Source organism: Leuresthes tenuis, unplaced genomic scaffold, assembly GCF_036924035.1.
Source record: "Leuresthes tenuis unplaced genomic scaffold, fLeuTen1.0.hap1 SCAF_1, whole genome shotgun sequence".
Lineage (NCBI taxonomy): Eukaryota > Metazoa > Chordata > Actinopteri > Atheriniformes > Atherinopsidae > Leuresthes > Leuresthes tenuis.
In genome coordinates, this window is record NW_027325355.1 from 44525193 (window position 1) to 44551876 (window position 26684).

Genomic DNA, 26684 nt, shown 5'->3' on the forward strand with positions numbered 1-26684 from the left:
TGTGACAAATGCGCATTATATAGGTAATCAAATCATATGGTTCCTCTATGTAACCAGATATTTGCAGAGAAAGGCTGATATGTAGCGGGCATATCTTGTTCCCTGACGTGATAATTCTCTCCAGCTGAAAATGAGACTCTCAGATCACTTCGTGTCTGCCAACAAAGCAGCAGCAGCTGAAGATGACCAACTTCCTCATGTGTCACAGGGTGATCAGACATTGCAACAAAAGACATGCAGGTGGTTGAGAGAAGAGAAAAAGCTTAAAGCACCTGGTATTCCCAAGAGGTCTTCCATCCAAGTACAAACCAGGCCCAACTGTGCTTGGCTTCCGAGATCAGACGAGGAAGGGGATGTTCAGGGTGGTGTGGCCGTAAGCAACAATATCTCTGAAAAATGTGCATTATATAGGTACTGGAATCATACGGTTCCTCTATGCAACCAGATAATTGCAGAGAAAGGCTGATGTGTAGTGGGCACATCTTGTTCCCTGACGTGATCATTCTCTTCAGCTGAAACTGAGACTCTCAGATCACTTTGTGTTTGCCAACAAAGCAGCCGCAGCTGAAGATGACCAAATACCTCATGTGTCACAGGGTGATCAGACGTTGCAACAAAAGACATGTAGGTTGTAGAGAGAAGAGAAAACGCTTACAGCACCTGGTATTCCCAAGCAGTCTCCCATTAAAGTACTAACCAGGCCCAACCCTCCTCGGCTTCCGAGATCAGACGAGGTCAGGCTTATTCAGGGTGGTGTGGCCGTAAGGAACAATAACTGTGACAAATGTGCATTATATAAGTACTGGAATCATACACTTCCTCTATGTAACCAGATAATTTCCGAGAAAGGCTCACTTGTTATGGGCATATCTTCTTCCCTGATGTGATCATTCTCTGCAACTTAAACTGAGACTCTCAGATCACTTCGTGTCTGCCAACAAAGCAGCAGCAGCTGCTGAAGATGACCAACTTCTTCATGTGTCACAGGGTGATCAGACGTTGCAACAAAAGACATGCAGGTGGTAGAGAGAAGAGAAAAAGCTTACCACACCTGGTATTCCCAAGAGGTCTCCTATCCAAGTACTAACCAGGCCCAAACCTCCTTGGCTTCCGAGATCAGACGAGGTCGAGCATGTTCAGGGTGGTGTGGCCGTAAGCAACAATGTCTCTGACAAATGTGCATTATATAGGTACTGGAATCATACGGTTCCTCTATGCAACCAGATCATTTCCGAGAAAGGCTGATGTGTAGTGGGCACATCTTCTTCCCTGACGTGATTATTCTCTGCAGCTGAAACTGAGACTCTCAGATCACTTTGTGTCTGCCAACAAAGCAGCAGTAGCTGAAGATGACCAACTTCCTCATGTGTCACAGGGTGATCAGACGTTGCAACAAAAGACATGCAGGTGGTAGAGAGAAGAGAAAAAGCTTACAGCACCTGGCATTCCCAGAGAGTCTACCATCCAAGTACAAACCAGGCCCAAACCTGCTTGGCTTCCGAGATCAGACGTGGTCGGGCATATTCAGGGTGGTGTGGCGGTAAGCAACCATAACTGTGACAAATGTGCATTATAAAGGTACTGGAATCATACAGTTCCTCTATGTAACCAGATAATTGCCGAGAAAAGCTGATAAGTAGTGGGCACATCTTCTTCCCTGACGTGATTATTCTCTCGAGCTGAAACTGAGACTCTCAGATCACTTTGTGTCTGCCAACAAAGCAGCAGAAGCTGAAGATGACCAACTTCCTCATGTGTCACAGGGTGATCAGACGTTGCAACAAAAGACATGCAGGTGGTAGAGAGAAGAGAAAAAGCTTACAGCACCTCGTATTCCCAAGAGGTCTTCCATCCAAGTACAAACCAGGCCCAACTGTGCTTGGCTTCCGAGATCAGACGAGGTCGGGCATGTTCAGGGTTGTGTGGCCGTAAGCAACAATGTCTCTGACAAATGTGCATTATATAGGTACTGGAATCATACGGTTCTTCTATGCAACCAGATAATTGCCGAAAAAGGCTGATGTGTAGCGGGTAAATCATCTTCTCTGATGTGATCATTCTCTGCAACTGAAACTGAGACTCTCAGATCACTTCGTGTCTGCCAACAAAGCAGCAGAAGCTGAAGATGACCAACTTCCTCATGTGTCACAGGGTGATCAGACGTTGCAACAAAAGACATGCAGGTGGTAGAGAGAAGAGAAAAAGCTTACAGCACCTGGTATTCCCAAGCGGTCTCCCATCAAAGTACTAACCAGGCCCAACCCTCCTTGGCTTCCGAGATCAGACGAGGTTGGACATATTCAGGGTGGTTTGGCCGTAAGCAACAATCTCTGTGACAAATGCGCATTATATAGGTAATCAAATCATATGGTTCCTCTATGTAACCAGATATTTGCAGAGAAAGGCTGATATGTAGCGGGCATATCTTGTTCCCTGACGTGATAATTCTCTCCAGCTGAAAATGAGACTCTCAGATCACTTCGTGTCTGCCAACAAAGCAGCAGCAGCTGAAGATGACCAACTTCCTCATGTGTCACAGGGTGATCAGACATTGCAACAAAAGACATGCAGGTGGTTGAGAGAAGAGAAAAAGCTTAAAGCACCTGGTATTCCCAAGAGGTCTTCCATCCAAGTACAAACCAGGCCCAACTGTGCTTGGCTTCCGAGATCAGACGAGGAAGGGGATGTTCAGGGTGGTGTGGCCGTAAGCAACAATATCTCTGAAAAATGTGCATTATATAGGTACTGGAATCATACGGTTCCTCTATGCAACCAGATAATTGCAGAGAAAGGCTGATGTGTAGTGGGCACATCTTGTTCCCTGACGTGATCATTCTCTTCAGCTGAAACTGAGACTCTCAGATCACTTTGTGTTTGCCAACAAAGCAGCCGCAGCTGAAGATGACCAAATACCTCATGTGTCACAGGGTGATCAGACGTTGCAACAAAAGACATGTAGGTTGTAGAGAGAAGAGAAAACGCTTACAGCACCTGGTATTCCCAAGCAGTCTCCCATTAAAGTACTAACCAGGCCCAACCCTCCTCGGCTTCCGAGATCAGACGAGGTCAGGCTTATTCAGGGTGGTGTGGCCGTAAGGAACAATTTCTGTGACAAATGTGCATTATATAGGTACTGGAATCATACACTTCCTCTATGAAACCAGATAATTGCCGAGAAAGGCTGACTTGTAGTGGGCACATATTCTTCCCTGATGTGATTATTCTCTGCAGCTGAAACTGAGACTCTCAGATCACTCTGTGTCTGCCAACAAAGCAGCAGCAGCTGAAGATGACCAACTTCCTCATGTGTCACAGGGTGATCAGACGTTGCAAAAAAAGACATGCAGGTGGTAGAGAGAAGAGAAAAAGCTTACAGCACCTGGTATTTTCAAGCGGTCTCCCACCCAAGTACTAACCAGGCCCAACTCTGCTTGGCTTCCGAGATCAGACGAGGTCAGGCATATTCAGGGTGGTGTGGCCGTAAGCAACAATGTCTGTGACAAATGTGCATTATATAAGTACAGGAATCATACGGTTCCTCTATGTAACCAGATAATTGCTGAGAAAGGCTGATGTGTAGTGGGCACATCTTCTTCCCTGACGTGATTATTCTCTTCAGCTGAAACTGAGACTCTCAGATCACTTCGTGTCTTCCAACAAAGCAGCAACAGCTGAAGATGACCAACTTCCTCATGTGTCACAGGGTGATCAGACGTTGCAACAAAACATATGCAGGTGGTAGAGAGAAGAGAAAAAGCTTACAGCACCTGGTACTCCCAATCTGTCTCCCATCCAAGTACTAACCAGGTACAACCCTGCTTGGCGTCCGAGATCAGACGAGGTCAGGCTTCTTCAGGGTGGTGTGGCCGTAAGCAACAATGTCTCTGACAAATGTGCATTATATAGGTACTGGAATCATACGGTTCCTCTATGCAACCAGATAATTGCCGAGAAAGGCTGATGTGTAGCGGGCAAATAATCTTCTCTGATGTGATCATTCTCTGCAACTGAAACTGAGACTCTCAGATCACTTCGTGTCTGCCAACAAAGCAGCAGCAGCTGCTGAAGATGACCAACTTCCTCATGTGTCATAGGGTGATCAGACGTTGCAACAAAAGACATGCAGGTGGTAGAGAGCAGAGAAAAAGCTTAAAGCACCTGGTATTCCCAAAAGGTCTTCCATCCAAGTACAAACCAGGCCCAACTGTGCTTGGCTTCCGAGATCAGACGAGGGCGGGCATGTTCAGGGTGGTGTGGCCGTAAGCAACAATATCTCTGAAAAATGTGCATTATATAGGTACTGGAATCATACGGTTCCTCTATGCAACCAGATAATTGCAGAGAAAGACTGATGTGTAGTGGGCACATCTTGTTCCCTGACGTGATCATTCTCTTCAGCTGAAACTGAGACTCTCAGATCACTTCGTGTTTGCCAACAAAGCAGCCGCAGCTGAAGATGACCAAATACCTCATGTGTCACAGGGTGATCAGACGTTGCAACAAAACACATGCAGGTGGTAGAGAGAAGAGAAAAACCTTACAGCACCTGGTATTCCCAAAAGGTCTCCCACCCAAGTACTAACCAGGCCCAACACTGCTTGGCTTCCGAGATCAGACGAGGTCAGGCAAATTCAGGGTGGTGTGGCTGTAAGTAACAATGTCTGTGACAAATGTGCATTATATAGGTACAGGAATCATACGGTTCCTCTATGTAACCAGATAATTGCTGAGAAAGGCTGATGTGTAGTGGGCACATCTTCTTCCCTGACGTGATTATTCTCTTCAGCTGAAACTGAGACTCTCAGATCACTTCGTGTCTTCCAACAAAGCAGCAGCAGCTGAAGATGGCCAACTTCCTCATGTGTCACAGGGTGATCAGACGTTGCAACAAAAGACATGCAGGTTGTAGAGAGAAGAGAAAACGCTTACAGCACCTGGTATTCCCAAGCAGTCTCCCATTAAAGTACTAACCAGGCCCAACCCTCCTTGGCTTCCGAGATCAGACGAGGTCAGGCTTATTCAGGGTGGTGTGGCCGTAAGGAACAATTTCTGTGACACATGTGCATTATATAGGTACTGGAATCATACACTTCCTCTATGAAACCAGATAATTGCCGAGAAAGGCTGACTTGTAGTGGGCACATATTCTTCCCTGATGTGATTATTCTCTGCAACTGAAACTGAGACTCTCAGATCACTCTGTGTCTGCCAACAAAGCAGCAGCAGCTGAAGATGACCAACTTCCTCATGTGTCACAGGGTGATCAGACGTTGCAAAAAAAGACATGCAGGTGGTAGAGAGAAGAGAAAAAGCTTACAGCACCTGGTATTTTCAAGCGGTCTCCCACCAAAGTACTAACCAGGCCCAACTCTTCTTGGCTTCCGAGATCAGACGAGGTCAGGCATATTGAGGGTGGTGTGGCCGTAAGCAACAATGTCTGTGACAAATGTGCATTATATAAGTACAGGAATCATACGGTTCCTCTATGTAACCAGATAATTGCTGAGAAAGGCTGATGTGTAGTGGGCACATCTTCTTCCCTGACGTGATTATTCTCTTCAGCTGAAACTGAGACTCTCAGATCACTTCGTGTCTGCCAACAAAGCAGCAGCAGCTGAAGATGACCAACTTCCTCATGTGTCACAGGGAGATCAGACGTTGCAACAAAAGACATGCAGGTTGTTGAGAGAAGAGAAAACGCTTACAGCACCTGGTATTCCCAAGCAGTCTCCCATTAAAGTACTAACCAGGCCCAACCCTCCTTGGCTTCCGAGATCAGACGAGGTCGGGCATATTCAGGGTGGTGTGGCCGTAAGGAACAATTTCTGTGACAAATGTGCATTATATAGGTACTGGAATCATACACTTCCTCTATGTAACCAGATAATTGCAGAGAAAGGCTGACTTGTTATGGGCACATCTTCTTCCCTGATGTGATTATTCTCTGCAGCTGAAACTGAGACTCTCAGATCACTTGGTGTCTGCCAACAAAGCAGCAGCAGCTGAAGATCCCCAACTTCCTCATGTGTCACAGGGTGATCAGACGTTGCAACAAAAGACATGCAGGTTGTAGAGAGAAGAGAAAACGCTTACAGCACCTGGTATTCCCAAGCAGTCTACCATCCAAGTACTAACCAGGCTCAAACGTGCTTGGCTTCCGAGATCAGACGAGGTCGGGTATATTCAGGGTGGTGTGGCCGTAAGCAACAATAACTGTGACAAATGTGCATTATATAAGTACTGGAATCATACACTTCCTCTATGTAACCAGATAATTTCCGAGAAAGGCTCACTTGTTATGGGCATATCTTCTTCCCTGATGTGATCATTCTCTGCAACTTAAACTGAGACTCTCAGATCACTTCGTGTCTGCCAACAAAGCAGCAGCAGCTGCTGAAGATGACCAACTTCCTCATGTGTCACAGGGTGATCAGACGTTGCAACAAAAGACATGCAGGTGGTAGAGAGAAGAGAAAAAGCTTACCACACCTGGTATTCCCAAGAGATCTCCTATCCAAGTACTAACCAGGCCCAAACCTCCTTGGCTTCCGAGATCAGACGAGGTCGAGCATGTTCAGGGTGGTGTGGCCGTAAGCAACAATGTCTCTGACAAATGTGCATTATATAGGTACTGGAATCATACGGTTCCTCTATGCAACCAGATCATTTCCGAGAAAGGCTGATGTGTAGTGGGCACATCTTCTTCCCTGACGTGATTATTCTCTGCAGCTGAAACTGAGACTCTCAGATCACTTTGTGTCTGCCAACAAAGCAGCAGCAGCTGAAGATGACCAACTTCCTCATGTGTCACAGGGTGATCAGACGTTGCAAAAAAAGACATGCAGGTTGTAGAGAGAAGAGAAAAAGCTTACAGCACCTGGTATTTTCAAGCGGTCTCCCACCAAAGTACTAACCAGGCCCAACTCTTCTTGGCTTCCGAGATCAGACGAGGTCAGGCATATTGAGGGTGGTGTGGCCGTAAGCAACAATGTCTGTGACAAATGTGCATTATATAAGTACAGGAATCATACGGTTCCTCTATGTAACCAGATAATTGCTGAGAAAGGCTGATGTGTAGTGGGCACATCTTCTTCCCTGACGTGATTATTCTCTTCAGCTGAAACTGAGACTCTCAGATCACTTCGTGTCTGCCAACAAAGCAGCAGCAGCTGAAGATGACCAACTTCCTCATGTGTCACAGGGAGATCAGACGTTGCAACAAAAGACATGCAGGTTGTTGAGAGAAGAGAAAACGCTTACAGCACCTGGTATTCCCAAGCAGTCTCCCATTAAAGTACTAACCAGGCCCAACCCTCCTTGGCTTCCGAGATCAGACGAGGTCGGGCATATTCAGGGTGGTGTGGCCGTAAGGAACAATTTCTGTGACAAATGTGCATTATATAGGTACTGGAATCATACACTTCCTCTATGTAACCAGATAATTGCAGAGAAAGGCTGACTTGTTATGGGCACATCTTCTTCCCTGATGTGATTATTCTCTGCAGCTGAAACTGAGACTCTCAGATCACTTGGTGTCTGCCAACAAAGCAGCAGCAGCTGAAGATCACCAACTTCCTCATGTGTCACAGGGTGATCAGACGTTGCAACAAAAGACATGCAGGTTGTAGAGAGAAGAGAAAACGCTTACAGCACCTGGTATTCCCAAGCAGTCTACCATCCAAGTACTAACCAGGCTCAAACGTGCTTGGCTTCCGAGATCAGACGAGGTCGGGTATATTCAGGGTGGTGTGGCCGTAAGCAACAATAACTGTGACAAATGTGCATTATATAAGTACTGGAATCATACACTTCCTCTATGTAACCAGATAATTTCCGAGAAAGGCTCACTTGTTATGGGCATATCTTCTTCCCTGATGTGATCATTCTCTGCAACTTAAACTGAGACTCTCAGATCACTTCGTGTCTGCCAACAAAGCAGCAGCAGCTGCTGAAGATGACCAACTTCCTCATGTGTCACAGGGTGATCAGACGTTGCAACAAAAGACATGCAGGTGGTAGAGAGAAGAGAAAAAGCTTACCACACCTAGTATTCCCAAGAGGTCTCCTATCCAAGTACTAACCAGGCCCAAACCTCCTTGGCTTCCGAGATCAGACGAGGTCGAGCATGTTCAGGGTGGTGTGGCCGTAAGCAACAATGTCTCTGACAAATGTGCATTATATAGGTACTGGAATCATACGGTTCCTCTATGCAACCAGATCATTTCCGAGAAAGGCTGATGTGTAGTGGGCACATCTTCTTCCCTGACGTGATTATTCTCTGCAGCTGAAACTGAGACTCTCAGATCACTTTGTGTCTGCCAACAAAGCAGCAGTAGCTGAAGATGACCAACTTCCTCATGTGTCACAGGGTGATCAGACGTTGCAACAAAAGACATGCAGGTGGTAGAGAGAAGAGAAAAAGCTTACAGCACCTGGCATTCCCAGAGAGTCTACCATCCAAGTACAAACCAGGCCCAAACCTGCTTGGCTTCCGAGATCAGACGTGGTCGGGCATATTCAGGGTGGTGTGGCGGTAAGCAACCATAACTGTGACAAATGTGCATTATAAAGGTACTGGAATCATACAGTTCCTCTATGTAACCAGATAATTGCCGAGAAAAGCTGATAAGTAGTGGGCACATCTTCTTCCCTGACGTGATTATTCTCTCGAGCTGAAACTGAGACTCTCAGATCACTTTGTGTCTGCCAACAAAGCAGCAGAAGCTGAAGATGACCAACTTCCTCATGTGTCACAGGGTGATCAGACGTTGCAACAAAAGACATGCAGGTGGTAGAGAGAAGAGAAAAAGCTTACAGCACCTCCTATTCCCAAGAGGTCTTCCATCCAAGTACAAACCAGGCCCAACTGTGCTTGGCTTCCGAGATCAGACGAGGTCGGGCATGTTCAGGGTTGTGTGGCCGTAAGCAACAATGTCTCTGACAAATGTGCATTATATAGGTACTGGAATCATACGGTTCTTCTATGCAACCAGATAATTGCCGAGAAAGGCTGATGTGTAGCGGGTAAATCATCTTCTCTGATGTGATCATTCTCTGCAACTGAAACTGAGACTCTCAGATCACTTCGTGTCTGCCAACAAAGCAGCAGAAGCTGAAGATGACCAACTTCCTCATGTGTCACAGGGTGATCAGACGTTGCAACAAAAGACATGCAGGTGGTAGAGAGAAGAGAAAAAGCTTACAGCACCTGGTATTCCCAAGCGGTCTCCCATCAAAGTACTAACCAGGCCCAACCCTCCTTGGCTTCCGAGATCAGACGAGGTTGGACATATTCAGGGTGGTTTGGCCGTAAGCAACAATCTCTGTGACAAATGCGCATTATATAGGTAATCAAATCATATGGTTCCTCTATGTAACCAGATATTTGCAGAGAAAGGCTGATATGTAGCGGGCATATCTTGTTCCCTGACGTGATAATTCTCTCCAGCTGAAAATGAGACTCTCAGATCACTTCGTGTCTGCCAACAAAGCAGCAGCAGCTGAAGATGACCAACTTCCTCATGTGTCACAGGGTGATCAGACATTGCAACAAAAGACATGCAGGTGGTTGAGAGAAGAGAAAAAGCTTAAAGCACCTGGTATTCCCAAGAGGTCTTCCATCCAAGTACAAACCAGGCCCAACTGTGCTTGGCTTCCGAGATCAGACGAGGAAGGGGATGTTCAGGGTGGTGTGGCCGTAAGCAACAATATCTCTGAAAAATGTGCATTATATAGGTACTGGAATCATACGGTTCCTCTATGCAACCAGATAATTGCAGAGAAAGGCTGATGTGTAGTGGGCACATCTTGTTCCCTGACGTGATCATTCTCTTCAGCTGAAACTGAGACTCTCAGATCACTTTGTGTTTGCCAACAAAGCAGCCGCAGCTGAAGATGGCCAACTTCCTCATGTGTCACAGGGTGATCAGACGTTGCAACAAAAGACATGCAGGTTGTAGAGAGAAGAGAAAACGCTTACAGCACCTGGTATTCCCAAGCAGTCTCCCATTAAAGTACTAACCAGGCCCAACCCTCCTCGGCTTCCGAGATCAGACGAGGTCAGGCTTATTCAGGGTGGTGTGGCCGTAAGGAACAATTTCTGTGACAAATGTGCATTATATAGGTACTGGAATCATACACTTCCTCTATGAAACCAGATAATTGCCGAGAAAGGCTGACTTGTAGTGGGCACATATTCTTCCCTGATGTGATTATTCTCTGCAGCTGAAACTGAGACTCTCAGATCACTCTGTGTCTGCCAACAAAGCAGCAGCAGCTGAAGATGACCAACTTCCTCATGTGTCACAGGGTGATCAGACGTTGCAAAAAAAGACATGCAGGTGGTAGAGAGAAGAGAAAAAGCTTACAGCACCTGGTATTTTCAAGCGGTCTCCCACCCAAGTACTAACCAGGCCCAACTCTGCTTGGCTTCCGAGATCAGACGAGGTCAGGCATATTCAGGGTGGTGTGGCCGTAAGCAACAATGTCTGTGACAAATGTGCATTATATAAGTACAGGAATCATACGGTTCCTCTATGTAACCAGATAATTGCTGAGAAAGGCTGATGTGTAGTGGGCACATCTTCTTCCCTGACGTGATTATTCTCTTCAGCTGAAACTGAGACTCTCAGATCACTTCGTGTCTTCCAACAAAGCAGCAACAGCTGAAGATGACCAACTTCCTCATGTGTCACAGGGTGATCAGACGTTGCAACAAAAGACATGCAGGTTGTAGAGAGAAGAGAAAACGCTTACAGCACCTGGTATTCCCAAGCAGTCTCCCATTAAAGTACTAACCAGGCCCAACCCTGCTTGGCTTCCGAGATCAGACGAGGTCGGGCTTATTCAGGGTGGTGTGGCCGTAAGCAACAATATCGGTGACAAATGTGCATTATATAGGTACTGGAATCATACACTTCCTCTGTGTAACCAGATAATTGCCGAAAAAGGCTGACTTGTAGTGGGCTCATCTTCCTCCTTGATGTGATTATTCTCTTCAGCTGAAACTGAGACTCTCAGATCACCTCGTGTCTATCAACAAAGCAGCAGCAGCTGAAGATGACCAACTTCTTCACGTGTCACAGGGTGATCAGACGTTGCAACAAAACACATGCAGGTGGTAGAGAGAAGAGAAAAAGCTTACAGCACCTGGTACTCCCAAGCTGTCTCCCATCCAAGTACTAACCAGGTACAACCCTGCTTGGCGTCCGAGATCAGACGAGGTCAGGCTTCTTCAGGGTGGTGTGGCCGTAAGCAACAATGTCTCTGACAAATGTGCATTATATAGGTACTGGAATCATACGGTTCCTCTATGCAACCAGATAATTGCCGAGAAAGGCTGATGTGTAGCGGGCAAATAATCTTCTCTGATGTGATCATTCTCTGCAACTGAAACTGAGACTCTCAGATCACTTCGTGTCTGCCAACAAAGCAGCAGCAGCTGCTGAAGATGACCAACTTCCTCATGTGTCATAGGGTGATCAGACGTTGCAACAAAAGACATGCAGGTGGTAGAGAGAAGAGAAAAAGCTTAAAGCACCTGGTATTCCCAAGAGGTCTTCCATCCAAGTACTAACTAGGCCCAACCCTCCTTGGCTTCCGAGATCAGACGAGGTCGGGCATGTTCAGGGTGGTGTGGCCGTAAGCAACAATGTCTCTGACAAATGTGCATTATATAGGTACTGGAATCATACGGTTCCTCTATGCAACCAGATCATTTCCGAGAAAGGCTGATGTGTAGTGGGCACATCTTCTTCCCTGACGTGATTATTCTCTGCAGCTGAAACTGAGACTCTCAGATCACTTCGTGTCTGCCAACTACGGTTCCTCTATGCAACCAGATAATTGCCGAGAAAGGCTGATGTGTACCGGGCAAATCATCTTCTCTGATGTGATCATTCTCTGCAACTGAAACTGAGACTCTCAGATCACTTCGTGTCAGCCAACAAAGCAGCAGCAGCTGAAGATGACCAACTTCCTCATGTGTCACAGGGTGATCAGACGTTGCAACAAAAGACATGCAGGTGGTAGAGAGAAGAGAAAAAGCTTACAGCACCTGGTATTCCCAAGCTGTCTCCCATCCAAGTACTAAGGAGGCTCAACCCTGCTTGGCTTCCGAGATCAGACGAGGTCGGGCATGTTCAGGGTGGTGTGGCCGTAAGCAACAATGTGTCTGACAAATGTGCATTATATAAGTACAGGAATCATACGGTTCCTCTATGTAACCAGATAATTGCTGAGAAAGGCTGATCTGTAGTGGGCACATCTTCTTCCCTGAAGTGATTATTCTCTTTAGCTGAAACTGAGACTCTCAGATCACTTCGTGTCTTCCAACAAAGCAGCAGCAGCTGAAGATGGCCAACTTCCTCATGTGTCACAGGGTGATCAGACGTTGCAACAAAAGACATGCAGGTGGTAGAGAGAAGAGAAAAAGCTTAAGGCACCTGGTATTCCCAAGCGGTCTCCCATTCAAGTACTAACCAGGCCCAACCCTGCTTGGCTTCCGAGATCAGACGAGGTTGGGCTTATTCAGGGTGGTGTGGCCATAAGCAACAACATCGGTGACAAATGTGCATTATATAGGTACTGGAATCATACGGTTCCTCTATGCAACCAGATAATTGCCGAGAAAGGCTGATGTGTAGCGGGCAAATCATCTTCTTCCCTGACGTGATAATTTTCTCCAGCTGAACATGAGACTCTCAGATCACTTCGTGTCTGCCAACAAAGCAGCAGAAGCTGAAGATGACCAACTTCCTCATGTGTCACAGGGTGATCAGACGTTGCAACAAAAGACATGCAGGTGGTAGAGAGAAGAGAAAAAGCTTAAGGTACCTGGTATTCCCAAGCGGTCTCCCATTCAAGTACTAACCAGGCCCAACCGTGCTTGGCTTCCGAGATCAGACGAGGTCGGGCTTATTCAGGGTGGTGTGGCCGTAAGCAACAATATCGGTGACAAATGTGCATTATATAGGTACTGGAATCATACACTTCCTCTGTATAACCAGATAATTGCCGAAAAAGGCTGACTTGTAGTGGGTTCATCTTCCTCCTTGATGTGATTATTCTCTGGAGCTGAAACTGAGACTCTCAGATCACCTCGTGTCTATCAACAAAGCAGCAGCAGCTGAAGATGACCAACTTCTTCACGTGTCACAGGGTGATCAGACGTTGCAACAAAAGACATGCAGGTGGTAGAGAGAAGAGAAAAAGCTTACAGCACCTGGTATTCCCAAGCTGACTCCTATCCAAGTACTAACCAGGTACAACCCTGCTTGGCGTCCGAGATCAGACGAGGTCGGGCTTATTCAGGGTGGTGTGGCCGTAAGCAACAATGTCTCTGACAAATGTGCATTATATAGGTACTGGAATCATACGGTTCCTCTATGCAACCAGATAATTGCCGAGAAAGGCTGATGTGTAGCGGACAAATCATCTTCTCTGATGTGATCATTCTCTGCAACTGAAACTGAGACTCTCAGATCACCTCGTGTCTATCAACAAAGCAGCAGCAGCTGAAGATGACCAACTTCTTCACGTGTCACAGGGTGATCAGACGTTGCAACAAAAGACATGCAGGTGGTAGAGAGAAGAGAAAAAGCTTACAGCACCTGGTATTCCAAAGCTGTCTCCTATCCAAGTACTAACCAGGTACAACCCTGCTTGGCGTCCGAGATCAGACGAGGTCGGGCTTATTCAGGGTGGTGTGGCCGTAAGCAACAATGTCTCTGACAAATGTGCATTATATAGGTACTGGAATCATACGGTTCCTCTATGCAACCAGATAATTGCCGAGAAAGGCTGATGTGTAGCGGGCAAATCATCTTCTTCCCTGACGTGATAATTTTCTCCAGCTGAACATGAGACTCTCAGATCACTTCGTGTCTGCCAACAAAGCAGCAGAAGCTGAAGATGACCAACTTCCTCATGTGTCACAGGGTGATCAGACGTTGCAACAAAAGACATGCAGGTGGTAGAGAGAAGAGAAAAAGCTTACAGCACCTGGTATTCCCAAGCTGACTCCTATCCAAGTACTAACCAGGTACAACCCTGCTTGGCGTCCGAGATCAGACGAGGTCGGGCTTATTCAGGGTGGTGTGGCCGTAAGCAACAATGTCTCTGACAAATGTGCATTATATAGGTACTGGAATCATACGGTTCCTCTATGCAACCAGATAATTGCCGAGAAAGGCTGATGTGTAGCGGACAAATCATCTTCTCTGATGTGATCATTCTCTGCAACTGAAACTGAGACTCTCAGATCACCTCGTGTCTATCAACAAAGCAGCAGCAGCTGAAGATGACCAACTTCTTCACGTGTCACAGGGTGATCAGACGTTGCAACAAAAGACATGCAGGTGGTAGAGAGAAGAGAAAAAGCTTACAGCACCTGGTATTCCCAAGCTGTCTCCTATCCAAGTACTAACCAGGTACAACCCTGCTTGGCGTCGGAGATCAGACGAGGTCGGGCTTATTCAGGGTGGTGTGGCCGTAAGCAACAATGTCTCTGACAAATGTGCATTATATAGGTACTGGAATCATACGGTTCCTCTATGCAACCAGATAATTGCCGAGAAAGGCTGATGTGTAGCGGGCAAATCATCTTCTTCCCTGACGTGATAATTTTCTCCAGCTGAACATGAGACTCTCAGATCACTTCGTGTCTGCCAACAAAGCAGCAGAAGCTGAAGATGACCAACTTCCTCATGTGTCACAGGGTGATCAGACGTTGCAACAAAAGACATGCAGGTGGTAGAGAGAAGAGAAAAAGCTTAAGGTACCTGGTATTCCCAAGCGGTCTCCCATTCAAGTACTAACCAGGCCCAACCGTGCTTGGCTTCCGAGATCAGACGAGGTCGGGCTTATTCAGGGTGGTGTGGCCGTAAGCAACAATATCGGTGACAAATGTGCATTATATAGGTACTGGAATCATACACTTCCTCTGTATAACCAGATAATTGCCGAAAAAGGCTGACTTGTAGTGGATTCATCTTCCTCCTTGATGTGATTATTCTCTGGAGCTGAAACTGAGACTCTCAGATCACCTTGTGTCTATCAACAAAGCAGCAGCAGCTGAAGATGACCAACTTCTTCACGTGTCACAGGGTGATCAGACGTTGCAACAAAAGACATGCAGGTGGTAGAGAGAAGAGAAAAAGCTTACAGCACCTGGTATTCCCAAGCTGACTCCTATCCAAGTACTAACCAGGTACAACCCTGCTTGGCGTCCGAGATCAGACGAGGTCGGGCTTATTCAGGGTGGTGTGGCCGTAAGCAACAATGTCTCTGACAAATGTGCATTATATAGGTACTGGAATCATACGGTTCCTCTATGCAACCAGATAATTGCCGAGAAAGGCTGATGTGTAGCGGGGAAATCATCTTCTCTGATGTGATCATTATCTGCAACTGAAACTGAGACTCTCAGATCACTTCGTGTCAGCCAACAAAGCAGCAGCAGCTGAAGATGACCAACTTCTTCACGTGTCACAGGGTGATCAGACGTTGCAACAAAAGACATGCAGGTGGTAGAGAGAAGAGAAAAAGCTTACAGCACCTGGTATTCCCAAGCTGTCTCCTATCCAAGTACTAACCAGGTACAACCCTGCTTGGCGTCCGAGATCAGACGAGGTCGGGCTTATTCAGGGTGGTGTGGCCGTAAGCAACAATGTCTCTGACAAATGTGCATTATATAGGTACTGGAATCATACGGTTCCTCTATGCAACCAGATAATTGCCGAGAAAGGCTGATGTGTAGCGGGCAAATGATCTTCTTCCCTGACGTGATAATTTTCTCCAGCTGAACATGAGACTCTCAGATCACTTCGTGTCTGCCAACAAAGCAGCAGAAGCTGAAGATGACCAACTTCCTCATGTGTCACAGGGTGATCAGACGTTGCAACAAAAGACATGCAGGTGGTAGAGAGAAGAGAAAAAGCTTAAGGTACCTGGTATTCCCAAGCGGTCTCCCATTCAAGTACTAACCAGGCCCAACCGTGCTTGGCTTCCGAGATCAGACGAGGTCGGGCTTATTCAGGGTGGTGTGGCCGTAAGCAACAATATCGGTGACAAATGTGCATTATATAGGTACTGGAATCATACACTTCATCTGTATAACCAGATAATTGCCGAAAAAGGCTGACTTGTAGTGGGTTCATCTTCCTCCTTGATGTGATTATTCTCTGGAGCTGAAACTGAGACTCTCAGATCACCTCGTGTCTATCAACAAAGCAGCAGCAGCTGAAGATGACCAACTTCTTCACGTGTCACAGGGTGATCAGACGTTGCAACAAAAGACATGCAGGTGGTAGAGAGAAGAGAAAAAGCTTACAGCACCTGGTATTCCCAAGCTGTCTCCCATCCAAGTACTAACCAGGTACAACCCTGCTTGGCGTCCGAGATTAGACGAGGTCGGGCTTATTCAGGGTGGTGTGGCCGTAAGCAACAATGTCTCTGACAAATGTGCATTATATAGGTACTGGAATCATACGGTTCCTCTATGCAACCAGATAATTGCCGAGAAAGGCTGATGTGTAGCGGGCAAATCATCTTCTCTGATGTGATCATTATCTGCAACTGAAACTGAGACTCTCAGATCACTTCGTGTCAGCCAACAAAGCAGCAGCAGCTGAAGATGACCAACTTCTTCACGTGTCACAGGGTGATCAGACGTTGCAACAAAAGACATGCAGGTGGTAGAGAGAAGAGAAAAAGCTTACAGCACCTGGTATTCCCAAGCTGTCTCCCATCCAAGTACTAACCAGGTACAACCCTGCTTGGCGTCCGAGATCAGACGAGGTCGGGCTTATTCAGGGTGGTGTGGCCGTAAGCAAAAATGTCTCTGACAAATGTGCATTATATAGGTACTGGAATCATACGGTTCCTCTATGCAACCAGATAATCATCTTCTCTGATGTGATCATTATCTGCAACTGAAACTGAGACTCTCAGATCACTTCGTGTCAGCCAACAAAGCAGCAGCAGCTGAAGATGACCAACTTCCTCATGTGTCACAGGGTGATCAGAAGTTGCAACAAAAGACATGCAGGTGGTAGAGAGAAGAGAAGAAGCTTACAGCACCTGGTATTCCCAAGCAGTCTCCCATCCAAGTACTAAGGAGGCCCAACCCTGCTTGGCTTCCGAGATCAGACGAGGTTGGGCTTATTCAGGGTGGTGTGGCCGTAAGCAACAATATCGGTGACAAATGTGCATTATATAGGTACTGGAATCATACACTTCCTCTGTATAACCAGATAATTGCCGAAAAAGGCTGACTTATAGTGGGTTCATCTTCCTCCTTGATGTGATTATTCTCTGGAGCTGAAACTGAGACTCTCAGATCACCTCGTGTCTATCAACAAAGCAGCAGCAGCTGAAGATGACCAGCTTCTTCACGTGTCACAGGGTGATCAGACGTTGCAACAAAAGACATGCAGGTGGTAGAGAGAAGAGAAAAAGCTTACAGCACCTGGTATTCCCAAGCAGTCTCCCATCAAGTACTAAGCAGGCCTAAACCTGCTTGGCTTCCGAGATCAGATGAGGTCGGGCTTATTCAGGGTGGTTTGGCCGTAAGCGACAATGTCTGTGACAAATGTGCATTATATAGGTACTGGAATCATACGGTTCCTCTATGCAACCAAATAATTGCAGAGAAAAGCTGACTTGTAGTGGGCACATCTTCTTCTCTGATGTGATTATTCTCTCCAGCTGAAACTGAGACTCTCAGATTACCTCATGTCTGCCAACAAAGCAGCAGCAGCTGAAGATGACCAACTTCCTCATGTGTCACAGGGTGATCAGACGTTGCAACAAAACACATGCAGGTGGTAGAGAGAAGAGAAACAGCTTACAGCACCTGGTATTCCCAAGCAGTCTCCCATTGAAGTACAAACAAGACCCAACCCTGCTTGGCTTCCGAGATAAGACAAGGTGGGGCTTATTCAGGGTGGTGTGGCGGTAAGCGACAATATCTGTTACAAATGTGAATTATATAGGTACTGGAATCATACACTTGCTCTATGAAACCAGATAATTGCAGAGAAAGGCTGATGTGTAGTGGGCATATCATCTTCTCTGATGTGATCATTCTCTTCAGCTGAAACTGAGACTCTCAGATCACTTCGTGTCTGCCAACAAAGCAGCAGCTGCTGAAGATGACCAACTTCCTCATGTGTCACAGGGTGATCAGACGTTGCAACAAAAGACATGCAGGTTGTAGAGAGAAGAGAAAACGCTTACAGCACCTGGTATTCCCAAGCAGTCTCCCATTAAAGTACTAACCAGGCCCAACCCTCCTTGGCTTCCGAGATCAGACGAGGTCGGGCTTATTCAGGGTGGTGTGGCCGTAAGGAACAATTTCTGTGACAAATGTGCATTATATAGGTACTGGAATCATACACTTCCTCTATGTAACCAGATAATTGCAGAGAAAGGCTGACTTGTTATGGAAACATCTTCTTCCCTGATGTGATTATTCTCTGCAGCTGAAACTGAGACTCTCAGATCACTTCGTGTCTGCCAACAAAGCAGCAGCAGCTGAAGATGACCAACTTCCTCATGTGTCACAGGGTGATCAGACGTTGCAACAAAAGACATGCAGGTTGTAGAGAGAAGAGAAAACTCTTACAGAACCTGGTATTCCCAAGCAGTCTCCCATTAAAGTACTAACCAGGCCCAACCCTCCTTGGCTTCCGAGATCAGACGAGGTCGGGCTTATTCAGGGTGGTGTGGCCGTAAGGAACAATTTCTGTGACAAATGTGCATTATATAGGTACTGGAATCATACAATTCCTCTATGTAACCAGATAATTGCCGAGAAAGGCTGATGTGTAGTGGGCATATCATCTTCTCTGATGTGATCATTCTCTTCAGCTGAAACTGAGACTCTCAGATCACTTCGTGTCTGCCAACAAAGCAGCAGCAGCTGAAGATGACCAACTTCCTCATGTGTCACAGGGTGATCAGACGTTGCAACAAAACACATGCAGGTGGTAGAGAGAAGAGAAACAGCTTACAGCACCTGGTATTCCCAAGCAGTCTCCCATTGAAGTACTAACCAGGCCCAACCCTCCTTGGCTTCCGAGATCAGACGAGGTCGGGCTTATTCAGGGTGGTGTGGCCGTAAGGAACAATTTCTGTGACAAATGTGCATTATATAGGTACTGGAATCATACAATTCCTCTATGTAACCAGATAATTGCAGAGAAAGGCTGACTTGTTATGGGCACATCTTCTTCCCTGATGTGATTATTCTCTGCAGCTGAAACTGAGACTCTCAGATCACTTTGTGTCTGCCAACAAAGCAGCAGCAGCTGAAGATGACCAACTTCGTCATGTGTCACAGGGTGATCAGACGTTGCAACAAAAGACATGCAGGTGGTCGAGAGAAGACAAAAAGCTTACAGCTCCTGGTATTCCCAAGCGGTCTCCCATTTAAGTACTAACCAGGCCCAACCCTCCTTGGCTTCCGAGATCAGACGAGGTCGGGCATGTTCAGGGTGGTGTGGCCGTAAGCAACAATGTCTCTGACAAATGTGCATTATATAGGTACTGGAATCATACGGTTCCTCTATGCAACCAGATAATTGCCGAGAAAGGCTGATGTGTAGCGGGCAAATCATCTTCTCTGATGTGATCATTCTCTGCAACTTAAACTGAGACTCTCAGATCACTTCGTGTCAGCCAACAAAGCAGCAGCAGCTGAAGATGACCAACTTCCTCATGTGTCACAGGGTGATCAGACGTTGCAACAAAAGACATGCAGGTGGTAGAGAGAAGAGAAGAAGCTTACAGCACCTGGTATTCCCAAGCAGTCTCCCATCCAAGTACTAAGGAGGTTCAACCCTGCTTGGCTTCCGAGATCAGACATGTTCAGGGTGGTGTGGCCGTAAGCAACAATGTGTCTGACAAATGTGCATTATATAAGTACAGGAATCATACGGTTCCTCTATGTAACCAGATAATTGCTGAGAAAGGCTGATCTGTAGTGGGCACATCTTCTTCCCTGAAGTGATTATTCTCTTTAGCTGAAACTGAGACTCTCAGATCACTTCGTGTCTTCCAACAAAGCAGCAGCAGCTGAAGATGGCCAACTTCCTCATGTGTCACAGGGTGATCAGACGTTGCAACAAAAGACATGCAGGTGGTAGAGAGAAGAGAAAAAGCTTAAGGCACCTGGTATTCCCAAGCGGTCTCCCATTCAAGTACTAACCAGGCCCAACCCTGCTTGGCTTCCGAGATCAGACGAGGTTGGGCTTATTCAGGGTGGTGTGGCCGTAAGCAACAATATCGGTGACAAATGTGCATTATATAGGTACTGGAATCATACACTTCCTCTGTATAACCAGATAATTGCCGAAAAAGGCTGACTTGTAGTGGATTCATCTTCCTCCTTGATGTGATTATTCTCTGGAGCTGAAACTGAGACTCTCAGATCACCTCGTGTCTATCAACAAAGCAGCAGCAGCTGAAGATGACCAACTTCTTCACGTGTCACAGGGTGATCAGACGTTGCAACAAAAGACATGCAGGTGGTAGAGAGAAGAGAAAAAGCTTACAGCACCTGGTATTCCCAAGCTGACTCCAATCCAAGTACTAACCAGGTACAACCCTGCTTGGCGTCCGAGATCAGACGAGGTCGGGCTTATTCAGGGTGGTGTGGCCGTAAGCAACAATGTCTCTGACAAATGTGCATTATATAGGTACTGGAATCATACGGTTCCTCTATGCAACCAGATAATTGCCGAGAAAGGCTGATGTGTAGCGGACAAATCATCTTCTCTGATGTGATCATTCTCTGCAACTGAAACTGAGACTCTCAGATCACCTCGTGTCTATCAACAAAGCAGCAGCAGCTGAAGATGACCAACTTCTTCACGTGTCACAGGGTGATCAGACGTTGCAACAAAAGACATGCAGGTGGTAGAGAGAAGAGAAAAAGCTTACAGCACCTGGTATTCCCAAGCTGTCTCCTATCCAAGTACTAACCAGGTACAACCCTGCTTGGCGTCCGAGATCAGACGAGGTCGGGCTTATTCAGGGTGGTGTGGCCGTAAGCAACAATGTCTCTGACAAATGTGCATTATATAGGTACTGGAATCATACGGTTCCTCTATGCAACCAGATAATTGCCGAGAAAGGCTGATGTGTAGCGGACAAATCATCTTCTCTGATGTGATCATTCTCTGCAACTGAAACTGAGACTCTCAGATCACCTCGTGTCTATCAACAAAGCAGCAGCAGCTGAAGATGACCAACTTCTTCACGTGTCACAGGGTGATCAGACGTTGCAACAAAAGACATGCAGGTGGTAGAGAGAAGAGAAAAAGCTTACAGCACCTGGTATTCCCAAGCTGTCTCCTATCCAAGTACTAACCAGGTACAACCCTGCTTGGCGTCCGAGATCAGACGAGGTCGGGCTTATTCAGGGTGGTGTGGCCGTAAGCAACAATGTCTCTGACAAATGTGCATTATATAGGTACTGGAATCATACGGTTCCTCTATGGAACCAGATAATCATCTTCTCTGATGTGATCATTATCTGCAACTGAAACTGAGACTCTCAGATCACTTCGTGTCAGCCAACAAAGCAGCAGCAGCTGAAGATGACCAACTTCCTCATGTGTCACAGGGTGATCAGAAGTTGCAACAAAAGACATGCAGGTGGTAGAGAGAAGAGAAGAAGCTTACAGCACCTGGTATTCCCAAGCAGTCTCCCATCCAAGTACTAAGGAGGCCCAACCCTGCTTGGCTTCCGAGATCAGACGAGGTTGGGCTTATTCAGGGTGGTGTGGCCGTAAGCAACAATATCGGTGACAAATGTGCATTATATAGGTACTGGAATCATACACTTCCTCTGTATAACCAGATAATTGCCGAAAAAGGCTGACTTATAGTGGGTTCATCTTCCTCCTTGATGTGATTATTCTCTGGAGCTGAAACTGAGACTCTCAGATCACCTCGTGTCTATCAACAAAGCAGCAGCAGCTGAAGATGACCAGCTTCTTCACGTGTCACAGGGTGATCAGACGTTGCAACAAAAGACATGCAGGTGGTAGAGAGAAGAGAAAAAGCTTACAGCACCTGGTATTCCCAAGCAGTCTCCCATCAAATACTAAGCAGGCCTAAACCTGCTTGGCTTCCGAGATCAGACGAGGTCGGGCTTATTCAGGGTGGTGTGGCCGTAAGCGACAATGTCTGTGACAAATGTGCATTATATAGGTACTGGAATCATACGGTTCCTCTACGCAACCAAATAATTGCAGAGAAAAGCTGACTTGTAGTGGGCACATCTTCTTCTCTGATGTGATTATTCTCTCCAGCTGAAACTGAGACTCTCAGATTACCTCATGTCTGCCAACAAAGCAGCAGGAGCTGAAGATGACCAACTTCCTCATGTGTCACAGGGTGATCAGACGTTGCAACAAAAGACATGCAGGTGGTCGAGAGAAGACAAAAAGCTTACAGCACCTGGTAATCCCAAGCAGACTCCCATCTAAGTACTAACCAGGCCCAACCCTACTTGGCTTCCGAGATAAGACAAGGTGGGGCTTATTCAGGGTGGTGTGGCGGTAAGCAAATATATTTGTTACAAATGTGAATTATATAGGTACTGGAATCATACACTTCCTCTATGAAACCAGATAATTGCCGAGAAAGGCTGATGTGTAGTGGGGATATCATCTTCTCTGATGTGATCATTCTCTTCAGCTGAAACTGAGACTCTTAGATCACTTCGTGTCTGCCAACAAAGCAGCAGCAGCTGAAGATGACCAACTTCCTCATGTGTCACAGGGTGATCAGACGTTGCAACAAAACACATGCAGGTGGTAGAGAGAAGAGAAACAGCTTACAGCACCTGGTATTCCCAAGCAGTCTCCCATTGAAGTACAAACCAGACCCAACCCTGCTTGGCTTCCGAGATAAGACAAGGTGGGGCTTATTCAGGGTGGTGTGGCGGTAAGCGACAATATCTGTTACAAATGTGAATTATATAGGTACTGGAATCATACACTTGCTCTATGAAACCAGATAATTGCCGAGAAAGGCTGATGTGTAGTGGGCATATCATCTTCTCTGATGTGATCATTCTCTTCAGCTGAAACTGAGACTCTCAGATCACTTCGTGTCTGCCAACAAAGCAGCAGCTGCTGAAGATGACCAACTTCCTCATGTGTCACAGGGTGATCAGACGTTGCAACAAAAGACATGCAGGTTGTAGAGAGAAGAGAAAACGCTTACAGCACCTGGTATTCCCAAGCAGTCTCCCATTCAAGTACTAACCAGGACCAACCCTGCTTGGCTTCTGAGATCAGACGAGGTCAGGCATGTTCAGGGTGGTGTGGCCGTAAGCAGCAATGTATCTGACAAATGTGCATTATATAGGCACTGGAATCATACGGTTCCTCTATGCAACCAGATAATTGCCGAGAAAGGCTGATGTGTAGCGGGTGTATCATCTTCTCTGATGTGATCATTCTCTTCAGCTGAAACTGAGACTCTCAGATCACTTCGTGTCTGCCAACAAAGCAGCAGCTGCTGAAGATGACCAACTTCCTCATGTGTCACAGGGTGATCAGACGTTGCAACAAAAGACATGCAGGTTGTAGAGAGAAGAGAAAACGCTTACAGCACCTGGTATTCCCAAGCAGTCTCCCATTAAAGTACTAACCAGGCCCAACCCTCCTTGGCTTCCGAGATCAGACGAGGTCGGGCTTATTCAGGGTGGTGTGGCCGTAAGGAACAATTTCTGTGACAAATGTGCATTATATAGGTACTGGAATCATACACTTCCTCTATGTAACCAGATAATTGCAGAGAAAGGCTGACTTGTTATGGAAACATCTTCTTCCCTGATGTGATTATTCTCTGCAGCTGAAACTGAGACTCTCAGATCACTTCGTGTCTGCCAACAAAGCAGCAGCAGCTGAAGATGACCAACTTCCTCATGTGTCACAGGGTGATCAGACGTTGCAACAAAAGACATGCAGGTTGTAGAGAGAAGAGAAAACTCTTACAGAACCTGGTATTCCCAAGCAGTCTCCCATTAAAGTACTAACCAGGCCCAACCCTCCTTGGCTTCCGAGATCAGACGAGGTCGGGCTTATTCAGGGTGGAGTGGCCGTAAGGAACAATTTCTGTGACAAATGTGCATTATATAGGTACTGGAATCATACAATTCCTCTATGTAACCAGATAATTGCAGAGAAAGGCTGATCTGTTATGGGCACATCTTCTTCCCTGATGTGATTATTCTCTGCAGCTGAAACTGAGACTCTCAGATCACTTCGTGTCTGCCAACAAAGCAGCAGCAGCTGAAGATGACCAACTTCGTCATGTGTCACAGGGTGATCAGACGTTGCAACAAAAGACATGCAGGTGGTCGAGAGAAGACAAAAAGCTTACAGCTCCTGGTATTCCCAAGCGGTCTCCCATTTAAGTACTAACCAGGCCCAACCCTCCTTGGCTTCCGAGATCAGACGAGGTCGGGCATGTTCAGGGTGGTGTGGCCGTAAGCAACAATGTCTCTGACAAATGTGCATTATATAGGTACTGGAATCATACGGTTCCTCTATGCAACCAGATAATTGCCGAGAAAGGCTGATGTGTAGCGGGCAAATCATCTTCTCTGATGTGATCATTCTCTGCAACTTAAACTGAGACTCTCAGATCACTTCGTGTCAGCCAACAAAGCAGCAGCAGCTGAAGATGACCAACTTCCTCATGTGTCACAGGGTGATCAGACGTTGCAACAAAAGACATGCAGGTGGTAGAGAGAAGAGAAGAAGCTTACAGCACCTGGTATTCCAGAGCAGTCTCCCATCCAAGTACTAAGGAGGTTCAACCCTGCTTGGCTTCCGAGATCAGACGAGGTCGGGCATGTTCAGGGTGGTGTGGCCGTAAGCAACAATGTGTCTGACAAATGTGCATTATATAAGTACAGGAATCATAAGGTTCCTCTATGTAACCAGATAATTGCTGAGAAAGGCTGATCTGTAGTGGGCACATCTTCTTCCCTGAAGTGATTATTCTCTTTAGCTGAAACTGAGACTCTCAGATCACTTCGTGTCTTCCAACAAAGCAGCAGCAGCTGAAGATGGCCAACTTCCTCATGTGTCACAGGGTGATCAGACGTTGCAACAAAAGACATGCAGGTGGTAGAGAGAAGAGAAAAAGCTTACAGCACCTGGTATTCCCAAGCGGTCTCCCATTCAAGTACTAACCAGGCCCAACCCTGCTTGGCTTCCGAGATCAGACGAGGTTGGGCTTATTCAGGGTGGTGTGGCCGTAAGCAACAATATCGGTGACAAATGTGCATTATATAGGTACTGGAATCATACACTTCCTCTGTATAACCAGATAATTGCCGAAAAAGGCTGACTTGTAGTGGATTCATCTTCCTCCTTGATGTGATTATTCTCTGGAGCTGAAACTGAGACTCTCAGATCACCTCGTGTCTATCAACAAAGCAGCAGCAGCTGAAGATGACCAACTTCTTCACGTGTCACAGGGTGATCAGACGTTGCAACAAAAGACATGCAGGTGGTAGAGAGAAGAGAAAAAGCTTACAGCACCTGGTATTCCCAAGCTGACTCCTATCCAAGTACTAACCAGGTACAACCCTGCTTGGCGTCCGAGATCAGACGAGGTCGGGCTTATTCAGGGTGGTGTGGCCGTAAGCAACAATGTCTCTGACAAATGTGCATTATATAGGTACTGGAATCATACGGTTCCTCTATGCAACCAGATAATTGCCGAGAAAGGCTGATGTGTAGCGGACAAATCATCTTCTCTGATGTGATCATTCTCTGCAACTGAAACTGAGACTCTCAGATCACCTCGTGTCTATCAACAAAGCAGCAGCAGCTGAAGATGACCAACTTCTTCACGTGTCACAGGGTGATCAGACGTTGCAACAAAAGACATGCAGGTGGTAGAGAGAAGAGAAAAAGCTTACAGCACCTGGTATTCCCAAGCTGTCTCCTATCCAAGTACTAACCAGGTACAACCCTGCTTGGCGTCCGAGATCAGACGAGGTCGGGCTTATTCAGGGTGGTGTGGCCGTAAGCAACAATGTCTCTGACAAATGTGCATTATATAGGTACTGGAATCATACGGTTCCTCTATGCAACCAGATAATTGCCGAGAAAGGCTGATGTGTAGCGGGCAAATCATCTTCTTCCCTGACGTGATAATTTTCTCCAGCTGAACATGAGACTCTCAGATCACTTCGTGTCTGCCAACAAAGCAGCAGAAGCTGAAGATGACCAACTTCCTCATGTGTCACAGGGTGATCAGACGTTGCAACAAAAGACATGCAGGTGGTAGAGAGAAGAGAAAAAGCTTAAGGTACCTGGTATTCCCAAGCGGTCTCCCATTCAAGTACTAACCAGGCCCAACCGTGCTTGGCTTCCGAGATCAGACGAGGTCGGGCTTATTCAGGGTGGTGTGGCCGTAAGCAACAATATCGGTGACAAATGTGCATTATATAGGTACTGGAATCATACACTTCCTCTGTATAACCAGATAATTGCCGAAAAAGGCTGACTTGTAGTGGGTTCATCTTCCTCCTTGATGTGATTATTCTCTGGAGCTGAAACTGAGACTCTCAGATCACTTCATGTCTGCCAACAAAGCAGCAGCAGCAGCTGAAGATGACCAACTTCCTCATGTGTCACAGGGTGATC

The 26684-nt window shown here is 46.5% G+C and overlaps 1 non-coding gene and 63 pseudogenes across 1 annotated transcript; all 64 read right to left on the bottom strand.

The window, feature by feature from the left end:
• Window positions 1–260: 260 nt before the first annotated feature.
• On the bottom strand, window positions 261–379 carry LOC140297095 (5S ribosomal RNA; annotated as a pseudogene).
• Window positions 380–648: 269 nt separating this feature from the next.
• Window positions 649–767, bottom strand: LOC140295712 (5S ribosomal RNA; annotated as a pseudogene).
• A 272-nt stretch (window positions 768–1039) lies between these two features.
• Window positions 1040–1158, bottom strand: LOC140292374 (5S ribosomal RNA; annotated as a pseudogene).
• A 269-nt stretch (window positions 1159–1427) lies between these two features.
• LOC140291849 (5S ribosomal RNA) lies at window positions 1428–1546 on the bottom strand (annotated as a pseudogene).
• Window positions 1547–1815: 269 nt separating this feature from the next.
• On the bottom strand, window positions 1816–1934 carry LOC140294059 (5S ribosomal RNA; annotated as a pseudogene).
• Window positions 1935–2203: 269 nt separating this feature from the next.
• LOC140316836 (5S ribosomal RNA) lies at window positions 2204–2322 on the bottom strand (annotated as a pseudogene).
• Window positions 2323–2591: 269 nt separating this feature from the next.
• On the bottom strand, window positions 2592–2710 carry LOC140297097 (5S ribosomal RNA; annotated as a pseudogene).
• A 269-nt stretch (window positions 2711–2979) lies between these two features.
• LOC140295714 (5S ribosomal RNA) lies at window positions 2980–3098 on the bottom strand (annotated as a pseudogene).
• Window positions 3099–3367: 269 nt separating this feature from the next.
• On the bottom strand, window positions 3368–3486 carry LOC140301154 (5S ribosomal RNA; annotated as a pseudogene).
• Window positions 3487–3755: 269 nt separating this feature from the next.
• LOC140296259 (5S ribosomal RNA) lies at window positions 3756–3874 on the bottom strand (annotated as a pseudogene).
• Window positions 3875–4146: 272 nt separating this feature from the next.
• Window positions 4147–4265, bottom strand: LOC140294997 (5S ribosomal RNA; annotated as a pseudogene).
• Window positions 4266–4534: 269 nt separating this feature from the next.
• LOC140311280 (5S ribosomal RNA) lies at window positions 4535–4653 on the bottom strand (annotated as a pseudogene).
• Window positions 4654–4922: 269 nt separating this feature from the next.
• Window positions 4923–5041, bottom strand: LOC140291578 (5S ribosomal RNA; annotated as a pseudogene).
• Window positions 5042–5310: 269 nt separating this feature from the next.
• LOC140283048 (5S ribosomal RNA) lies at window positions 5311–5429 on the bottom strand (annotated as a pseudogene).
• Window positions 5430–5698: 269 nt separating this feature from the next.
• LOC140275710 (5S ribosomal RNA) lies at window positions 5699–5817 on the bottom strand (annotated as a pseudogene).
• A 269-nt stretch (window positions 5818–6086) lies between these two features.
• LOC140289753 (5S ribosomal RNA) lies at window positions 6087–6205 on the bottom strand (annotated as a pseudogene).
• A 272-nt stretch (window positions 6206–6477) lies between these two features.
• On the bottom strand, window positions 6478–6596 carry LOC140294856 (5S ribosomal RNA; annotated as a pseudogene).
• A 269-nt stretch (window positions 6597–6865) lies between these two features.
• On the bottom strand, window positions 6866–6984 carry LOC140283053 (5S ribosomal RNA; annotated as a pseudogene).
• Window positions 6985–7253: 269 nt separating this feature from the next.
• LOC140275721 (5S ribosomal RNA) lies at window positions 7254–7372 on the bottom strand (annotated as a pseudogene).
• A 269-nt stretch (window positions 7373–7641) lies between these two features.
• Window positions 7642–7760, bottom strand: LOC140289754 (5S ribosomal RNA; annotated as a pseudogene).
• A 272-nt stretch (window positions 7761–8032) lies between these two features.
• Window positions 8033–8151, bottom strand: LOC140294804 (5S ribosomal RNA; annotated as a pseudogene).
• A 269-nt stretch (window positions 8152–8420) lies between these two features.
• On the bottom strand, window positions 8421–8539 carry LOC140291850 (5S ribosomal RNA; annotated as a pseudogene).
• A 269-nt stretch (window positions 8540–8808) lies between these two features.
• LOC140296107 (5S ribosomal RNA) lies at window positions 8809–8927 on the bottom strand (annotated as a pseudogene).
• A 269-nt stretch (window positions 8928–9196) lies between these two features.
• Window positions 9197–9315, bottom strand: LOC140316843 (5S ribosomal RNA; annotated as a pseudogene).
• Window positions 9316–9584: 269 nt separating this feature from the next.
• Window positions 9585–9703, bottom strand: LOC140297098 (5S ribosomal RNA; annotated as a pseudogene).
• Window positions 9704–9972: 269 nt separating this feature from the next.
• Window positions 9973–10091, bottom strand: LOC140295715 (5S ribosomal RNA; annotated as a pseudogene).
• A 269-nt stretch (window positions 10092–10360) lies between these two features.
• On the bottom strand, window positions 10361–10479 carry LOC140301156 (5S ribosomal RNA; annotated as a pseudogene).
• Window positions 10480–10748: 269 nt separating this feature from the next.
• Window positions 10749–10867, bottom strand: LOC140299185 (5S ribosomal RNA; annotated as a pseudogene).
• Window positions 10868–11136: 269 nt separating this feature from the next.
• On the bottom strand, window positions 11137–11255 carry LOC140295077 (5S ribosomal RNA; annotated as a pseudogene).
• A 272-nt stretch (window positions 11256–11527) lies between these two features.
• LOC140282333 (5S ribosomal RNA) lies at window positions 11528–11646 on the bottom strand (annotated as a pseudogene).
• A 397-nt stretch (window positions 11647–12043) lies between these two features.
• On the bottom strand, window positions 12044–12162 carry LOC140292998 (5S ribosomal RNA; annotated as a pseudogene).
• Window positions 12163–12431: 269 nt separating this feature from the next.
• LOC140305707 (5S ribosomal RNA) lies at window positions 12432–12550 on the bottom strand (annotated as a pseudogene).
• A 272-nt stretch (window positions 12551–12822) lies between these two features.
• On the bottom strand, window positions 12823–12941 carry LOC140267104 (5S ribosomal RNA; annotated as a pseudogene).
• A 269-nt stretch (window positions 12942–13210) lies between these two features.
• LOC140292251 (5S ribosomal RNA) lies at window positions 13211–13329 on the bottom strand (annotated as a pseudogene).
• Window positions 13330–13598: 269 nt separating this feature from the next.
• Window positions 13599–13717, bottom strand: LOC140293028 (5S ribosomal RNA; annotated as a pseudogene).
• Window positions 13718–13989: 272 nt separating this feature from the next.
• On the bottom strand, window positions 13990–14108 carry LOC140292252 (5S ribosomal RNA; annotated as a pseudogene).
• Window positions 14109–14377: 269 nt separating this feature from the next.
• LOC140294755 (5S ribosomal RNA) lies at window positions 14378–14496 on the bottom strand (annotated as a pseudogene).
• A 272-nt stretch (window positions 14497–14768) lies between these two features.
• LOC140267109 (5S ribosomal RNA) lies at window positions 14769–14887 on the bottom strand (annotated as a pseudogene).
• Window positions 14888–15156: 269 nt separating this feature from the next.
• On the bottom strand, window positions 15157–15275 carry LOC140292254 (5S ribosomal RNA; annotated as a pseudogene).
• A 269-nt stretch (window positions 15276–15544) lies between these two features.
• LOC140290058 (5S ribosomal RNA) lies at window positions 15545–15663 on the bottom strand (annotated as a pseudogene).
• A 272-nt stretch (window positions 15664–15935) lies between these two features.
• On the bottom strand, window positions 15936–16054 carry LOC140267114 (5S ribosomal RNA; annotated as a pseudogene).
• A 269-nt stretch (window positions 16055–16323) lies between these two features.
• Window positions 16324–16442, bottom strand: LOC140294785 (5S ribosomal RNA; annotated as a pseudogene).
• A 269-nt stretch (window positions 16443–16711) lies between these two features.
• On the bottom strand, window positions 16712–16830 carry LOC140290613 (5S ribosomal RNA; annotated as a pseudogene).
• Window positions 16831–17067: 237 nt separating this feature from the next.
• LOC140291700 (5S ribosomal RNA) lies at window positions 17068–17186 on the bottom strand (annotated as a pseudogene).
• Window positions 17187–17455: 269 nt separating this feature from the next.
• On the bottom strand, window positions 17456–17573 carry LOC140293588 (5S ribosomal RNA; annotated as a pseudogene).
• Window positions 17574–18230: 657 nt separating this feature from the next.
• LOC140288620 (5S ribosomal RNA) lies at window positions 18231–18349 on the bottom strand (annotated as a pseudogene).
• Window positions 18350–18618: 269 nt separating this feature from the next.
• Window positions 18619–18737, bottom strand: LOC140293238 (5S ribosomal RNA; annotated as a pseudogene).
• Window positions 18738–19006: 269 nt separating this feature from the next.
• LOC140281650 (5S ribosomal RNA) lies at window positions 19007–19125 on the bottom strand (annotated as a pseudogene).
• A 269-nt stretch (window positions 19126–19394) lies between these two features.
• On the bottom strand, window positions 19395–19513 carry LOC140300722 (5S ribosomal RNA; annotated as a pseudogene).
• A 647-nt stretch (window positions 19514–20160) lies between these two features.
• Window positions 20161–20279, bottom strand: LOC140312117 (5S ribosomal RNA; annotated as a pseudogene).
• Window positions 20280–20548: 269 nt separating this feature from the next.
• On the bottom strand, window positions 20549–20667 carry LOC140288405 (5S ribosomal RNA; annotated as a pseudogene).
• A 269-nt stretch (window positions 20668–20936) lies between these two features.
• LOC140290059 (5S ribosomal RNA) lies at window positions 20937–21055 on the bottom strand (annotated as a pseudogene).
• A 269-nt stretch (window positions 21056–21324) lies between these two features.
• Window positions 21325–21443, bottom strand: LOC140290060 (5S ribosomal RNA; annotated as a pseudogene).
• A 237-nt stretch (window positions 21444–21680) lies between these two features.
• LOC140291701 (5S ribosomal RNA) lies at window positions 21681–21799 on the bottom strand (annotated as a pseudogene).
• A 269-nt stretch (window positions 21800–22068) lies between these two features.
• Window positions 22069–22186, bottom strand: LOC140296194 (5S ribosomal RNA; annotated as a pseudogene).
• A 1045-nt stretch (window positions 22187–23231) lies between these two features.
• On the bottom strand, window positions 23232–23350 carry LOC140300302 (5S ribosomal RNA; annotated as a pseudogene).
• A 269-nt stretch (window positions 23351–23619) lies between these two features.
• LOC140288621 (5S ribosomal RNA) lies at window positions 23620–23738 on the bottom strand (annotated as a pseudogene).
• A 269-nt stretch (window positions 23739–24007) lies between these two features.
• On the bottom strand, window positions 24008–24126 carry LOC140295163 (5S ribosomal RNA; annotated as a pseudogene).
• Window positions 24127–24395: 269 nt separating this feature from the next.
• Window positions 24396–24514, bottom strand: LOC140300723 (5S ribosomal RNA; annotated as a pseudogene).
• Window positions 24515–24783: 269 nt separating this feature from the next.
• Window positions 24784–24902, bottom strand: LOC140295372 (5S ribosomal RNA; annotated as a pseudogene).
• Window positions 24903–25171: 269 nt separating this feature from the next.
• LOC140299109 (5S ribosomal RNA) lies at window positions 25172–25290 on the bottom strand. Its single transcript, XR_011914690.1, has one exon. It is a non-coding gene; the product is annotated as a 5S ribosomal RNA (ribosomal RNA).
• Window positions 25291–25559: 269 nt separating this feature from the next.
• LOC140292255 (5S ribosomal RNA) lies at window positions 25560–25678 on the bottom strand (annotated as a pseudogene).
• A 269-nt stretch (window positions 25679–25947) lies between these two features.
• Window positions 25948–26066, bottom strand: LOC140290062 (5S ribosomal RNA; annotated as a pseudogene).
• Window positions 26067–26338: 272 nt separating this feature from the next.
• LOC140267121 (5S ribosomal RNA) lies at window positions 26339–26457 on the bottom strand (annotated as a pseudogene).
• Window positions 26458–26684: the final 227 nt, after the last annotated feature.